This window comes from Somniosus microcephalus, chromosome 4, assembly GCF_052327205.1.
Source record: "Somniosus microcephalus isolate GS21.2 chromosome 4, FLI_Smic_1.0, whole genome shotgun sequence".
In the NCBI taxonomy this organism is placed as follows: Eukaryota; Metazoa; Chordata; class Chondrichthyes; order Squaliformes; family Somniosidae; genus Somniosus; species Somniosus microcephalus.
In genome coordinates, this window is record NC_140990.1 from 118,562,613 (window position 1) to 118,578,231 (window position 15,619).

General features: G+C 44.4%; 1 long non-coding RNA gene across 1 annotated transcript; it reads left to right on the forward strand.

The window, feature by feature from the left end:
- The first annotated feature begins 830 nt into the window (after positions 1-830).
- LOC147119703 (uncharacterized) lies at positions 831-7,520 on the forward strand. Its single transcript, XR_015078063.1, has 2 exons — positions 831-1,758; positions 5,590-7,520. It is a non-coding gene; the product is annotated as an uncharacterized LOC147119703 (long non-coding RNA).
- Positions 7,521-15,619: the final 8,099 nt, after the last annotated feature.

Genomic DNA, 15,619 nt, shown 5'->3' on the forward strand with positions numbered 1-15,619 from the left:
TCGGACAAGCAGTGTGACAAATCAGAGACAGTGGAGGGGTCGAGAGCGGTCATGCTGAGGTTGAACTGGGTGTCGTCAGCATATACGTGGAACCTGACATTGTGCTTTCAGATGATATCACTGAGGGGCAGCATGAAGATGAGAAATAGGAGGAAATAAAGGATAGATCCATCAGGGATTCCAGAGGTAAGGGTGCGGGAGCGGGAAGAGAAGCCATTGCAGGTGATTCTCTGGCTATGAGGGTAGTTCCACCCAGCTGGGCGATGGAGGAGAGGCGTTGGAGGAGGATGGTGTGGTCACCCGGGTCAAAGGCTGCAGTCAGGTCGAGAAGGATGAGGAAGGATAGTTTACCACGATCAGAGACACATAGAATGTCATTTGTGAAATTGATAAGAGCTGTTTCAGTGAAATAATGATGGTGTGCAAATATTTCCAATTGCATTATTGGTATATTACTGTGGGTGACTTATCACAGTATTATCACTTTCATTGTGTGCATGGAGTTCTACTGTGTTACTGGCACTGGCACTGTGGGTGAATTATCACACTGTTATCAATGTGTACTTGAAGTACTATTCTGTTACTGACACTGTCACTGTGGGTGAATTATCACACTGTTATCACTGTGTACATGTAGTTCTATTGTGTTTCTGCCACTCTCACTGTCGTTGAATTATCACACTGTTATCACTGTGTACATGTAGTTCTATTGTGTTATTACACTGTCACTGTGGGTGAATTATCACACTGTAATCACTGTGTATATAGTTCTATTGTGTTACTGACACTGTCACTGTGGGTGAATTATCTCACTGTTATCATGGTCTACACGTAGTTCTATTGTGTTACTGACACAAGCCTTCCCCCAGGAGCAAATTGCAACTGGGCAATCTGGAAGTGCCTTAACAGACTTAGGACCGGTGTAGGTTGCTCAGAGGTGTAACCAAGCAAATGGGGATATTCAACCAGCCCGACAACTTGTGAATGTGGAACTGAGGCACAGACTATGCAACATCTCCTGCAATGCCCATCGTTAGAGGAACCCTGCACTGTTGCAGATCTTGCCGAATCCAACAACAAGGCGCAAAAAATGTGTCCAGTTCTGGCTGGGCTGTGTATAGACTGTCCGTGGACATGATAAGAAGAATACTGACACTGTCATTGCGGGTGAATTATCACACTGTTATCACAATGTACATGTAGTTCTATTGTGTACCGCATGTTACACTGTGAACGACATCTCTCTGTTAAATCGGTGTAGATACTGTATTACTGCTCCTGTGACCTGCCAATGTCTCGTACTGTTCTCGTCCTCGTTCTTTATTCCTCATTGAGTGAGGGCGCATAACTGATGGCATCTCTCGGATCTGAGTCTCAGTGTTGTAATTTGAATGTCCAGTCTAGTACTAAGCCCATAGTTTATCCTGAAAGTGCAGTGCAGTGCTGAGGGAGCACTGCATTATGAGAGGGGCCTTTCTCCGGTGGAACGGAAGGTCACCGACCAGAAACTCTAACTCTGTTCTCTCTTCACAGATGCAGGCGCGAGTATTTCCGGCATTGTCTCTGCACTCTTTCTCTCTCCCAATCACTTATTCACTGACTGTCTGTCTCTCTGTTTTAGAGCTAATTTGGCAGTGATTGTGATCCCGTCCCGAGAAAGATGCAGTCTCTCCAGATGTATCACTTATTACCTGGTGTCCATGGCGGGGACGGATCTCCTGGGCATTATCACGGCTGTGATATTGAACCGGATTGTAGGTATTTATTTCCCATTCAGTTCCCTGTCGAACTATCCGGTCTGGAATCTCAAGCTTGTGCTAATTTATAGAATTATAGACAGTTCTGTCTGGGTACTGGTTGCTTTCACCTTTGATCGATTTGTAGCCATTTGTTGCCAGAAGCTGAAAACAAAATATTGCACCGAGAAAACGGTGGCAGGTGCTCTAGGAACGGCCTGTCCAATGAGCTGTGTTAGAAACATCCCCTGGTACATTATGTATGAGCCTTTTTGAAAATTAACGATGTATCTAGGTTCTGCCAGTTAGAAGTATGATTTTATACCTCACCTGCATGAGCCGCATTTTACTGGATTCACCAGTGCCTCCGTTTCATTCTGATGTTGCTGCTCAATGCTCTGGCCGTCAGATACATTCGAGCGGCCATTAGAATTCGCAGGAGACTCCGGGCTCACAGCAATGGGGAGAATCAGAGTGACCCAAAGGTGAAGAGCCGGAGAAAGTCCACAGTCTTACTCTGCCGTATCTTGGGCAGTTTCATCATGTTATATTTATTGTATCTTTTAACAATCTTCTTTGTCCAGATTGTGAGCGTTCCATATTTCTCAGGTTCTAGTTTCAAGGAATCAAATGTTATTCTGGAGGATAGTAGATATATGCTTCAACATTTGAGTTCCTGCATCAAACCATTAATTTATGCAGGAACCCAGAGTAAATTCAGAGAGGACATAAAGAATGGGGTGCAATATCCACTGAGTCTAATTGCTAAATTATTTAAATGATGAAAATAGTAAAGTATAGCATGGATTTTACCTTATATTACATGCTATGCTCTTCTTTTCTGTGTCAGCCACGGCTTCCGCTCCCAGATACACAGTCATCCATTCTAAGACCCTTACCCAATGAGAATTTAAGAATTTATGAGGAACACTGCATCATCACATAATTCAGTGTTGTAACCCGTTCTCAGTTAGTTTCCAGTTCTCTTGTTGGTGCTGACTCAGGACGAGGGCCCTGGAGTATCTCTACATTTATGCGGAGTCTGCCCTCTGATCTGTGATTGTATATCAAGCTAAACTGTTTAATGAAGGGACCCAACATCCCTCCTGGGAATGGTTTGGATCTTGAGGATCGGATATGCTCTGAAATGGGAGCACGCGCTGTCCCCACGCATTGTTCTCCGCTCACTGGGCCCCACCCCACAGCTGCACTCCTGTGTCCATAAACACAGGAGCAGAGGAATTGCTGGAGGATAAAGACAAAGGTCCATCCAGTTCACTTTTTACTCTTTTCAGTGGCCAATTATGATGACACCCCCAGTGTAATTATACAAAATAAAATTAATCTAACGAATAATCACCAAAATCATAAAAGTAGGAAACTTATCAAATTAACTGAGATTATCATCTTCACTATTGACTATGCACTCCAGTCTAGTTCAATTTCAATCATCCTGGTAGTCCTGTGATACAACGATAAGAGCTGTTGACTATTCACAGCAATCAATCTCTATCAATTAGTCTACAACAGACCCAGAGATGAGCCAGGCTTTTTGGTTAGGTAACAGAAAGGGTTGATGAGGGCAATGCTGTTGATGTGGTTTACGTGGACTTCCAAAAGGTGTTTGATAGAGTGCCACATAATCGGTTTTCCAGCAAAGCTGGATCCCTTGGAATAAAGAGGATAGTGGCAGCATGGATACCAAATTGGCAAAGTGACAGGAAACAGAGAGTACTGGTGTATGTTTTTTTTTGGGCGGGAGGAATGTATACAGTGGTGTTCCCCAAGGGTCAGTACTAGGAACACTGCTTTTCTTGATATATGTTAATGGCATAGACTTGGGTGTGAAGGGCAAAATTTAAAATGTGCAGATGACACAATATTTAGAAATATAGTGGACAGTGAGGATAATAGTGATAGACTTCAAGAGGACATAGACAGGCTGGTGGAATTGGCGGACACGTGGCAGATGAAATTTAATGCAGAAAAGTGCGAAGTGATGCATATTGGTAGGAAGAACGAGGAGAGACAATATAAACTAAAGGGTACACTCCTAAAGGGTGTGCATTAACAGAGAGACAAGTTGGTATATGTGCACAAATCGTTGAAGGTGGCACGGTAGGTAAAGAAAGTGGTTAAAAAAGCATACTGCATCCTGGGCTTTATAAATAGAGGCACTGAGTACGAAAGTAAGGAAGTTATGATGAAACTTTATAAAACACTGGTTCGGCCTCAACTGGAGTAGTGTGTCCAATTCTGGGCAATGGACTTTAGGAAGGATGTGAAGGCCTTAGAGAGGGTGCAGAAAATGTTTAGAAGAATGGTTCCAAGAATGAGTGACTTCGGTTACTGGACAGACTGGACAAGCTGGGGTTGTTTTCCTTAGAGCAGAGTAGGTTGAGAGGAGATTTTATAGTGGTGATCAAAATCATGTGGGGTCTAGACAGAGGAGATAGAGAGAAAATGTTCCCGTTGGCGGAAGAGTCGAGAACCAGAGGAAACACTTTTAAGTTGATTGGCAGAAGAACCAAAGGCGACATGTGGAAAAACATTGGTTAGGATCTGGAATGCAATGCGTGAAAGGGTGGTGGAGGCAGATTCAACCGTAGCTTTCAAAAGGGAATTGGATAAGGGAAAAAAATTGCAGGGCTACGGGGAAAGGGTGGGGGAGTGGGATGAGTTGAAGTGCTCCTTCAGAGAGCCGGCAAGGGCGTGATGTGCCGATTGGCCACATTCTGTGCTGTAACCATTCTATGATTCTGTTTAAAGTGCAGTGGTGGAGAGCTTTGATCGCCATAGGGCCAAAGTCACCTCTTCTTTCCAAGCATGCTACACTTTCCACATGTCATGTCTCTAATTACTCACATTCTGTATGCCCAAGTGTTATTCCAGGAATGATGTTTATCTAATTTGCATTTGAATGAATCAACACTAACAGCTTCCACCGTCTCCCTAGGCAGCCTGTCCATAGATTGACCACTCACTCACTGAAATACTGTTCCAGCAGATTGGGTTCAAATTGAACCCCTTCAAGTGAGGCCGTGTCCTTTGGTTCTGCCGCCTGGACAATGTGAAATAACTTATCATGCTCTACATTATCTGGTCCCTTTAGAGTCCTAAAAACAGCATTCATATCACCTCTCGACATTCTCTTTTCCAGTGAGAACTTGCTCAATTTACACAATTGCTCCTCACAATCCAATGCATCCATCCTTCAGTAATTCTGGTCTTCCATGTCTTTTCACTAGCTGCAAAACCCTGTGGTGTCCAGAGCTGTACACGGTAATCTGAGCCCAGTTGTACCAATGATTTATAAAGTGTGGCATGATTGACTCGCTATCTCGGCTTAATATTGACCCTTTAATCCAGTCCAAAGCCTGATTTGATTTACTCATTGTTGCCTAAGCTTCAATTTACCGTCAATAAGACCCCCAAATTTCTTTCATTTTCTATAGAGATTAACATATTTCCATTTAAGTGATTGTCCCTTCCTGGATTCCTTGTCTCCATGTGACGCAGTTTGTCTTTCTCTACTTTGAATGACTTCTGTCGCCTGTCTGCCCAATTCCCAGGTATTTAACTCCTCCTGCAGCTTATCCTCTTCAGCTTTGCAGTCGGCCACCTTCACCAGCTTTGTTTCATCTAAAAGTGTTGCCATTGTTCTTATGACTCCTAGTTCCAAGTCATTTATAAAGATAGTGAAAAAAAAGTTACAGACCAGATCTCTGTGGGACCCCAGTGGTAACATTCTCCCAGGCAATCCCTCTATCGCCACCATCTGGGATCTATAAGTGTACTAATTATCAATCCCTTCTAAAATATTCTTACTGATTCTCACGAACTTTCTTTCCAGTACCATCCTTTCCAGCGGATGTGTATAAAAGGCCTGACTGAAGACAAGTCCACCTCACCCTCTGCCTAGCCCCTGTCCAGCTCCTTTGTCACACTCTCAAAGAGAACTAGTGAACTAGATTGGCAAGGCCACCCCTTCAAGAACAGCTACCGGTTTGATTTTAAGATGATATTTCTATCCAGATGCTCCTTAATCTTATTGTTAATCAGGGTTTCCATGACTTTACCAACAATGGACCTCTAACTCACTGCTCTGTAGTTTCCTTTTACCTTTGCTACATTTTTTCTTTAAAAAAATAGATATAGCATCTGCCTTTCTCCAGTCCCCGGCACCTCTCCAGCATTCAAATGTTTCTCCCAGATTTAGGCCAGAGTTCCTTCAAATTTCTCGTTCAGCTCCACAACGATCCTCGAATGAATCTTCCCCGGCCCCTGAGATTGATTCAACAACAACTTATATTTATATAGCGCATTTAACATCGTAAAACGTCCCAAGGCGTTGCACGGGAGTATTTTAAGACAAATATTTGACACCGATCCGCATGAGGATAAATTAAGGCATGTGACCATAAGCTTGCTCAAACAGGTAAGTTTTAAAACGTCTTAAAGGAGGAAAGAGTGGTAGCGAGATGGACAGGTTTAGGCAGGGAATTCCAGAGCTTAGGGCCTAGGCAACAAAAGGCTTGGCCACCAAAGTTTGAGCTATTATAATCAACGATCCTCAAGAGGGCAGAATTAGAGGAGCACAGATAGCTCGGGGGGTTTGGGGCTGGTGGAGATTACACAGATAGGAAGGGGCGAGGTCATGGAGGGATTTGTAAACAAGGATGAGAATTTTGAAATTGAGGCACTGCTTAAACGGGAGCCAATGTAGGTCAGCAGGCACAGGGGTGATGGGCGAATGGGGCTTGGTGCGAGTTACGGGCAGCCAAGTTTTGGATGACCTCAAGATTATGTAGGGTGGAATGTGGGAGGCCAAGGAGGAGTGCATTGGAATAGTCAAGTCTAGAGGTAACAAAGGCATGGATGAGGGTTTCAGCATTGGATGAAATGAGGCAAGGGCGGAGATGAGTGAGGTTACGGAGGTGGAAGTAGGCAGTCTTTGTTAATCATCTTAACATTGCACAGCGGTTCGTCAACCATGCTGATGGTAATGTGAATAGTGTCACAACTTACCTCTAAAAAACCTTCTGGCTCCCATTTCCAGTTCAAATAATTTACCTTAGCCATCTTTTGCAGAAACTAAGGCAAATCACTTATTTACACTTTTGCAGCTGTGTCGAATCAGTTATCGTGTGTATGTAGCATCAGTTATCCTGTGCATTTACATCAGTTATCATGTGTATGAAGCATGTTACCATGTGTATTTAGCATCAGTTATCATCTGTATGTAGCATCAGTTGTCATGTGTATGGAGCATCAGTTATCATGTGTAAGGAGCATCAGATATCATGTGTATTTAGCATCAGTTATCATTTGTATGTAGCATCAGTTATCATGTGTATGTAGAATGAGTTATCATGTATATGTAAATCAATTATCATGTGTGTGTAGCATCAGCTATCATGTGTATGTAGCATCAGTTCTCATGTGTATGTAGCATCAGTTATCATGTGTATGTAGCATCAGTGATCATGTGTATGCAGCATCAGTTATCATGTGTATGTAGCATCAGTGATCATGTATATGTAGCATCAGTTATTATGTGTATGTAGCATCAGTTATTATGTGTATGCAGCATCAGTTATCATGTGTATGCAGCATCAGTTATCATGTGTATGTAGCATCAGTGATCATGTATATGTAGCATCAGTTATTATGTGTATGTAGCATCAGTAATCAGGCCCTCACCCAATCACATTTCCACTGGCCCCACTTCATTCATCGTTTCACTTTTTCCCTTAATGCAAATAAATAAAGCAAATTATTGCCCTTCCATTCTGTTGTCATATTCAACTCGAAAATTTTCAGTGCCACCTTTATGCCCTTTTAACATTCCAGGCATGCGTATGGTATTGAATTCATCTACACTACTTACTGAGCCACCTAACATTGCTGTCAGTAATCTTGGATATATGGCTCTCTATTCTTTCATCTCCAGGGATGCCTTTTGGTATTCAATTCACCTTAATTCTGTGCTATTTTCCTTCATGACTTCAAATGCTTTATTCATTTCGTTGTACTCATGGCTTTCAGGGTCAGGGTAGCACGCAAGCACTCCCAGCACATCAAGGTGCAGTCACTAGGGAGGTGTGTATATGTGTTGGTGGAAACACAAATTCATTAATAATACAGGGCAATTATATAATTGATTATAATGTTTTGTCAACAACTCATTGACTTATAATGTAACATAGAAACATAGAAACATAGAAGATAGGAGCAGGAATAGGCCATTCGGCCCTTCGAATCTGCTCCGCAATTCAATGAGATCATGGCTGATCATCTAAATTCAGTACCCTGTCCCTGCCTTCTCCCCATATCCCTTGATCCGTTTAGGCTCAAGAAATATATCCAACTCTTTCTTGAATATATTTAATGAATTGGCCTCCACCGCCCTCTGTGGCAGAGAATTCCACAGGTTCACCACCAGTTAGCCTAACATCTGTGGTAGGTAAAATTTTGGAGTCCATTATTAAGGAGACAGTAACAGGACATTTGGAAAATCATAATTTAATAGGACAACGTCAGCATGGTTTTATGAAGGGGAAGTCATGTTTGACAAATTTCCTGGAGTTCTTTGAGGAAGTAACATATAGGGTGGATAAAGGGGAACCAGTGGACGTAGTGTATTTAGACTTCCAAAAGGCATTTGACAAGGTGCCACACAAAAGATTATTGCTTAAGATAAAAAATCACGGGATTGGGTGTAATATTCTGGCATGGATAGAGGATTGGCTATCTAACAGAAGGCAGAGAGTTGGGATAAATGGTTTATTCTCAGACTGGCAATCAGTATCTAGTGGTGTTCTGCAGGCATCAGTGCTGGGTCCCCAACTCTTTACAATCTATAGTAACGATTTGGAGGACGGGACCGAGTGTAACATATCAAAGTTTGCAGATGATACTAAGATGGGAGGGAAAGTAGTGAGTGAGGAGGACATAAAAAACCTGCAAGGGGACATAGACAGGCTAAGAAAGTGGGCAGAGATTTGGCAGATGGAATACAATACTGGAAAGTGTGAGGTTATGCACTTTGGCAGGAAAAATCGTAGAGCAAGTTATTATCTTAATGGCAAGAAACTGGAAAGTACTGAAGTACAAAGGGATCTGAGGGTCCTGGTGCACGAAACACAAAAGATTAGTATGCAGGTGCAGCAAGTGATTAAGAAGGCCAATGGAATGTTGGCTTTCATTGCTAGGGGGATAGAATTTAAAAATATGGAGGTATTGCTTCAGTTGTACAAGGTATTGGTGAGACCGCGCTTGGCATACTGCATACAGTTTTGGTGTCCATACTTAAGGAAAGACATACTTGCTCTCGAGTCAGTACAAAGAAGGTTCACTCGGTTAATCCCGGGGATGAGGGGATGGAAATATGAGGAGAGTTTGCGTAGATTGGGACTCTACTCATTGGAGTTCAGAAGAATGAGCAGCGATCTTATCGAAACATATAAGATTGTGAAGGGGTTGGATCGGGTGGATGCGGGGAGGATGTTCCCGATGATGGGTGAAACTAGAACTAGGGGGCATAGTCTTAGAATAAGGGGCTGCTCTTTCAAAACTGAGATGAGGTGGAACTACTTTACTCAGAGGGTGGTACATCATTACTTAAATTTAAAACAAAAATAGACAGTTTCCTAGAAGTAAAGGGAATTAAGGGTTACGGGGAGCAGGCAGGAATATGGACATGAGTCTAGGTATGGATCGGACATGGCCCTGTAGGTAGCGGAGCGGACCCAGGGGCCGTGTAGCCTGAATCTACTCCTATTTCGTGTGTCTAATCCTGGTAGATTCAGGAGATGGTTCTGGGATAGTAGATTGGCGGTTAGGATCGGATCAGATCTGCCATGATCTTAATGAATGGCGGAGCAGGCTCGAGGGGCCGATTGGCCTACTCCTGCTCCTATTTAAGAAATTCCTCCTCATTTCAGTCCAAAATGGCTTACTCCTTATCCTTAGACTATGACCCCTGGTTCTGGACACCCCGGCCATCAGTAACATCCTTTCTACATCTAGTCTGTCCAGACCTGACAAAATTTTATAGGTTTCGATGAGATCCCCTCTCAATCTTCTAAACTCCAGTGAGTGTAAGCCCAATTGGCACAATCTCTCCTCGTACATCATTCCTGCCATCCCAGGTATCAGCCTGGTGAATCTGCGCTGCACTCCCTCCATGGCAAGAAAGTCCTTCCTCAGGTAAGGTGACCAAAACTGCACACAATACTCAAGGTGCGGTCTCACCAAGGCCCTGTACAACTGCAGCAAGACATCCTTGTTCTTGTACTCGAACCCGCTTGCTATGAAGGCCAACATACAATTTGCCTTCTTAAACACCTGCTGCACCTGCATGCTTACCTTGAGCGATTGGTACACAAGAACACCCAGGTCTCTTGGCACTTCCCCTTCTCCCAATCTATTGCCATTCAAATAATAATCTGCCTTCCTGTTTTTGCCACCAAAGTGGATAACCTCACATTTATCCACATTATAGTGCATTTGCCATGTTTCTGCCCAATCACCCAACCTGTCCAAATCGTACTGGAGTTTCATGACATCCTCCTCACAGCATACCCTCCCACCCAACTTTGTATCGTCTGCAAATTTGGAGATATTACATCCAATTCCCTCGTCCAGATCATTAATATATATTGTGAACAGCTGGGGTCCTAGGACCGATCCTTGCGGTACCCCACTAGTCACTGCCTGCCACTCAGAAAATGACCCGTTTATTCCAACTCTTTGCTTTCTGTCCGCCAACCAGTTCTCTATCCAAGTCAATACCTTGCCCCCAATCCCATGTGCCTTAATTTTGCAAGCTAACCTCTTATGCAGGACCTTATCGAAAGCCTTCTGAAAGTCCAAATACACCACATCCACTGGTTCTCCCTTATCTATTTTACCAGTTACATGCTCAAAAAATTCCAGTAGATTAGTCAAGCATGATTTACCTTTTGTAAATCCATGTTGACTTTATCCGATCCTGTCACTGCTTTCCAAGTGCTCTGCTATTACATCTTTTATAATGGACGCTAGCATTTTCCCCACTACCGATGTCAGGCCTTACCGGTCTATAATTCCCTGCTTTTTCTCTGCCTCCTTTTTGAATAGTGGGGTAACATTAGCTACCCTCCAATCCATGGGTACTGTTCCAGAGTCTATCGAGTTCTGGAAGATGACCAGCAATGCATCTATTATTTCCAGGGCCACTTCCTTAAGTACCCTGGGATGTAGATTATCAGGCCCTGGGGATTTATCGGCCTTCAGTCCCATCAATTTTCCTAGCACCATTTCCCTACAAATACTGATTTCTTTCAGTGCCACCCTTTCATCAGACCCTATGTTCCCCGGCATCTCTGGGAGGTTATTTGTGTCCTCCTTTAGTTGGTCTGCCATTTCGTTGCTCCCCATTATAAATTCCCCCGATTCTGACTGCAAAGGACCTACGCTTGACTTCACCAATCTTTTTCTCTTTACATATCTATAAAAGCTTTTACAGTCAGTTTTTATGATCCCTGCAAGCTTACTCTCATATTCTATTTTCTCTTTCTTAATTAATCCCTTTGTCCTCCTTTGTTGAATCCTAAACTGCTCCCAATCCTCAGGATTATTGCTTTTTCTGGCCAATTTGTATGTCCTCTCCTTGGATCTTATGCTATCCCTAATTTCCCTTGTTAGCCACGGTTCAGTCACCTTTTTTGTATTATTTTTATGCCAAACTGGGATGAACAACTTCTGTAGTTCATCCATTCGGTCTTTGAATGTTTGCCATTGCCTATCCACCGTCAACCCTTTGAGTGCCATTCCCCAATGAATTCTACACAACTCGCTCCTCAGATCATCGTAGTTTCCTTTATTTAAATTGAGGACCCTAGTTTCTGAGTCAACTACTTCATCCTCCATCTTAATTAAGAATTCGAGCATATTATGATCGCTCCGACCCAAGGGGCCTCGTACAACAAGATTGCTAATTAATCCTTTCTCATTACATAATACCCAGTCTAAGATGGCCCGATCTCTGGTTGGTTCCTCGACATATTGGTCCAGGAAACCATCCCGTAAGCACTACAGGTAATCCTCCTCCACAGTATTGTTACTAATTAGGTTAGCCCAATCTATACATAGATAAAAGTCACCCATGATGACTGCTGTGCCCTTATTGCATGCTTCTTTAATTTCCCTTTTAATGCCATCCGCAACCTCCGCCTTACTGTTTGGAGGTCTATATACCACTCACACTAACGTTTTTTTCCCCTTAGCATTTCTCAATTCTACGCATACAGGTTCCACCTCATCAGAGCTAATATCCTTCATTACAATTATGTTAATCCCTTCTTTAAACAGTAATGCTACCCCTCCTCCCTTTCCTTTTTGCCTATCTTTCCTGAATATCGAATACCCCTGGATGTTGAGTACCCAGTCTGGGCCGTCCTTGAGCCACGTTTCTATAATCCCAACCAAATCATATTCGTTTACCTCTATTTGAGCAGCCAATTCATCCACCTTATTACAAATGCTCCTCGCATTAAGACACAAAGCCTTCAGGCTTGTTTTTTTTTAACGCTCTTTGAACTATTAGAATTATTATTTACTGTGGCCACGTTTGATTTAAACCGTTGATTTCTCTGACTGCCACTTTTGTTTTTCTCTTTCCTATCTTTTGCTTTTATCCTTGTTTCCCTTTCCGCTGTCTCCCTGCTCAGGTTCCCAACCCCCTTCCATTTTAGTTTAAACCCTCCCCCAGAGCACTAGCAAACACTCCCCCTAGGGCATCAGTTCCAGCCCTGCCCAGGTGCAGATCGTCCGGTTTGAACTGGTCCCACCTCCCCCAGAACAGATTCCAATATCCCAGGAACTTGAATCCCTCCCCTGGCACCATTCCTCTAGCCACGTATTCATCTGAAGTATCCTTCTATTTCTACTCTGACTAGCACGTGGCACTGGTAGCAATCCTGAGATTACTATCTTTGAGGACTTTTTTTTAATTCACCTCCTAACTCCCTATATTCCGCTTTTAGGACCTCATCCCGCTTTTTACCTATGTCGCTGGTGCCTATATGCACCACGACAACTGGCTGTTCACCCTTCCCTTCCAAGATGTTGTGCAGCCGCTCGGAGACATCCTTGACCCTTGCACCAGGGAGGCAACACACCATCCTGGAGTCTCGTTTGTGGCCGCAGAAACGCCTATCTATTCCCCTTACAATTGAATCCCCTATTACTATAGCTCTACCACTCTTTTTCCTCCCATTCTGGGCAGCAGAGGCACCCCTGGTGCCAGGAAGTTGACTGCTGCTGCCTTCCTCTGATAAGCCATCCCCCCCAACAGTACTCAAAGTGGTATATCTGTGGGAGAGGGGGATGGCCACAGGGGACCCCTGCACTACCTGCCTGTGCCTAGTACTCTGCCTGTTGGTCACCCGTTCCCTTTCTTCCTGTCCAACCTCTACCTGCGGTGTGTCCAACTCCGTAAACATGTTATTCACGATGTCCCGAGCATCATGAGCACTCCAGTATGCATCCAATCGCAGCTCCAGTGCCACAATGCGGTCTGTCAGTAGCTGCAGCTGGGTGCACTTCCTGCACATGTAGTTGTCAGGGACACAGGAAGTGTCCCTGAGTTCCCACATCTCGCAGGAGGAGCAGATCACGGGGCCGGGCTGTCCTGCCATGAGTAACCTTTAATTAATTGAGTTTAAATTAAATCAATCTATCCCACTAATTACACTGCAGTTAAATAGTTTACCAACAGTCCCCGCTACACCAGAGAGACCTTAGAAAATATAAAACAGAGTTAAAGTTTAAAAAAGAGAGAAATACTCACCAACCAATCACTTACCTGCTTCCTGCTGACTTCAAACTTGGATTACTTTTTACCTCTCTCCCGGAACCTGGATTGGTCGGGCCTCTGGTGATCGCTCGCAGGTCCGTTGCCTCTCCGGTCTCGGGGCTCTGGGCCTCGCTGCCTCGGGCTACTCTTTAAGTAGCTCCGCTGCCTCTGGTACTCCCTCGCAGGTCCACTGCCTCTCCAGTCTCGGGGCTCTGGGCCTCGCTGCCTCGGGCTGCTCTTTAAGTAGCTCCGCCGCCTTTGGTGATCCCTCGCAGGTCCACTGCCTCTCCGGCCTCGGGTTCTGGGCCTCGCTGCCTCGGGCTGCTGGTTAAGTACCTCCGCTGCATATGGTGATCCCTCGCAGGTCCACTGCCTCTCCGGTCTCGGGGCTCTGGGCCTCGCTGCCTCGGGCTGCTCTTTAATTAGCTTCGCCGCCTCTGGTGATCCCTCACAGGTCCGCTGCCTCTCCGGTCTCGGGGCTCTGGGCCTTGCTGCCTCGGGCTGCTCTTAAGTAGCTCCGCCGCCTCTGGTGATCCCTCGCAGGTCCACTGCCTCTCCGGTCTCGGTAATGTAAATTCATTAAATTCAATTCAGACAATTTGTGATTGATTTGAATCTGTCTTCATAAAGAAGGATAAATCTGCCAATGTCATGGTAAAGGAGGAGGGTGGAGCAATTGTCCAGGATAAAAATAGATGAATAGGTTGGCAGTGACCAAAGTAGAAAAGTCATTCGGTCCAGATGGAATACATCCTAGGTTGTTGAGGGGAGGAAGGGTGGAAATACCAGAGGCCCTGGCCACAGTTTTTCAACCTTCCTTGTTTACAGGGTTGGTGCCAGGAAATGGGAGGGTTACAAATGTTGCACCACTGTTCAAAACAGGGCATTGGATTCATCCGTTAACTGCAGGTCAGTCAGCCTAATATCGGTGGCAGGAAAAGTTCTAGTGAGCAAATCCGAGACAACATTAATTGTCACTTGGAAGACCATAGATTTGTTAAAGGCAAATCGTGTCAAACACACTTGCTGTAGTAGTTGAATGATAAATGGAGGGAGTTGATGAAGGAAGTGCTGTTGATGTGTAAATGGACTTACAAAAGGTGTTTAAAAATGCCAGGTAATAGCATTTTTAGCAAAATGCAAGCCCATGGGATTAAAAAGGCAGCGGCAGAATGGACACAGAATTGGCTCAGAGACAGAAAGCAGAGAGTAGTGGTGAATGGTTATTTTTCAGACTGGAGGAAAGTATATGGCAGTGTCCCCCATTGGTCTGTATTAGGGCTACTGTTCTTTCTGATATATATATTAATAACCTTAACTTACGTGTAGGAGCCATAATTTCAAAGTTTGCAGATGAAGCAAAACTTGGAAATGTAGTAAAATGTGAGGATGATCACCGGTTACCCCCCCCTCCCCTCCCCTGAAGATGCTGACTCTGGCTAGTGTCAGTTCTACACTCATTGGTTCCCCTTTCTCTCTTCCCCTGAAGGTGCTGACTCTGGCTGAGTTCAGTTGTACACTCAATGGTTCCCCTCCCTCTCCTCCCCTGAACGTGCTGAGTCTGGCTGGGTTCAGTTCTACACTCACTGGTTCCCCTCTCTCTCCTCCCCTGAAGGTGCTGACTCTGGCTGAGTTCAGTTGTACACTCAATGGTTCCCCTCTCTCTCCTCCCCTGAAGGTGCTGACTCTGGCTGGGTTCAGTTGTACACTCAATGGTTCCCCTCTCTCTCCTCCCCTGAAGGTGCTGACTCTGGGTGGGTTTAGTTCTACACTCACTGGTTCCCCTCTCTCTCCTCCCCTGAAGGTGCTGACTCTGGCTGTGTTCAGTTCTACACTCACCATGTTGAACTCCATGTACAGAGTGGTAACAGTGAGATAATTCGAACAGGAAATAAATTACAAGCAGGTAGAATGCGTTTGGAGCAAGGATAATAACATAGCCTGAAACTCCAGCGCTTGGTGTCATTAAACACCGTCACAAACACTCAGCCCCCCATGAGAGAGACAGTTGGGTAAAACCTGAATAAAATAAAACACTGGG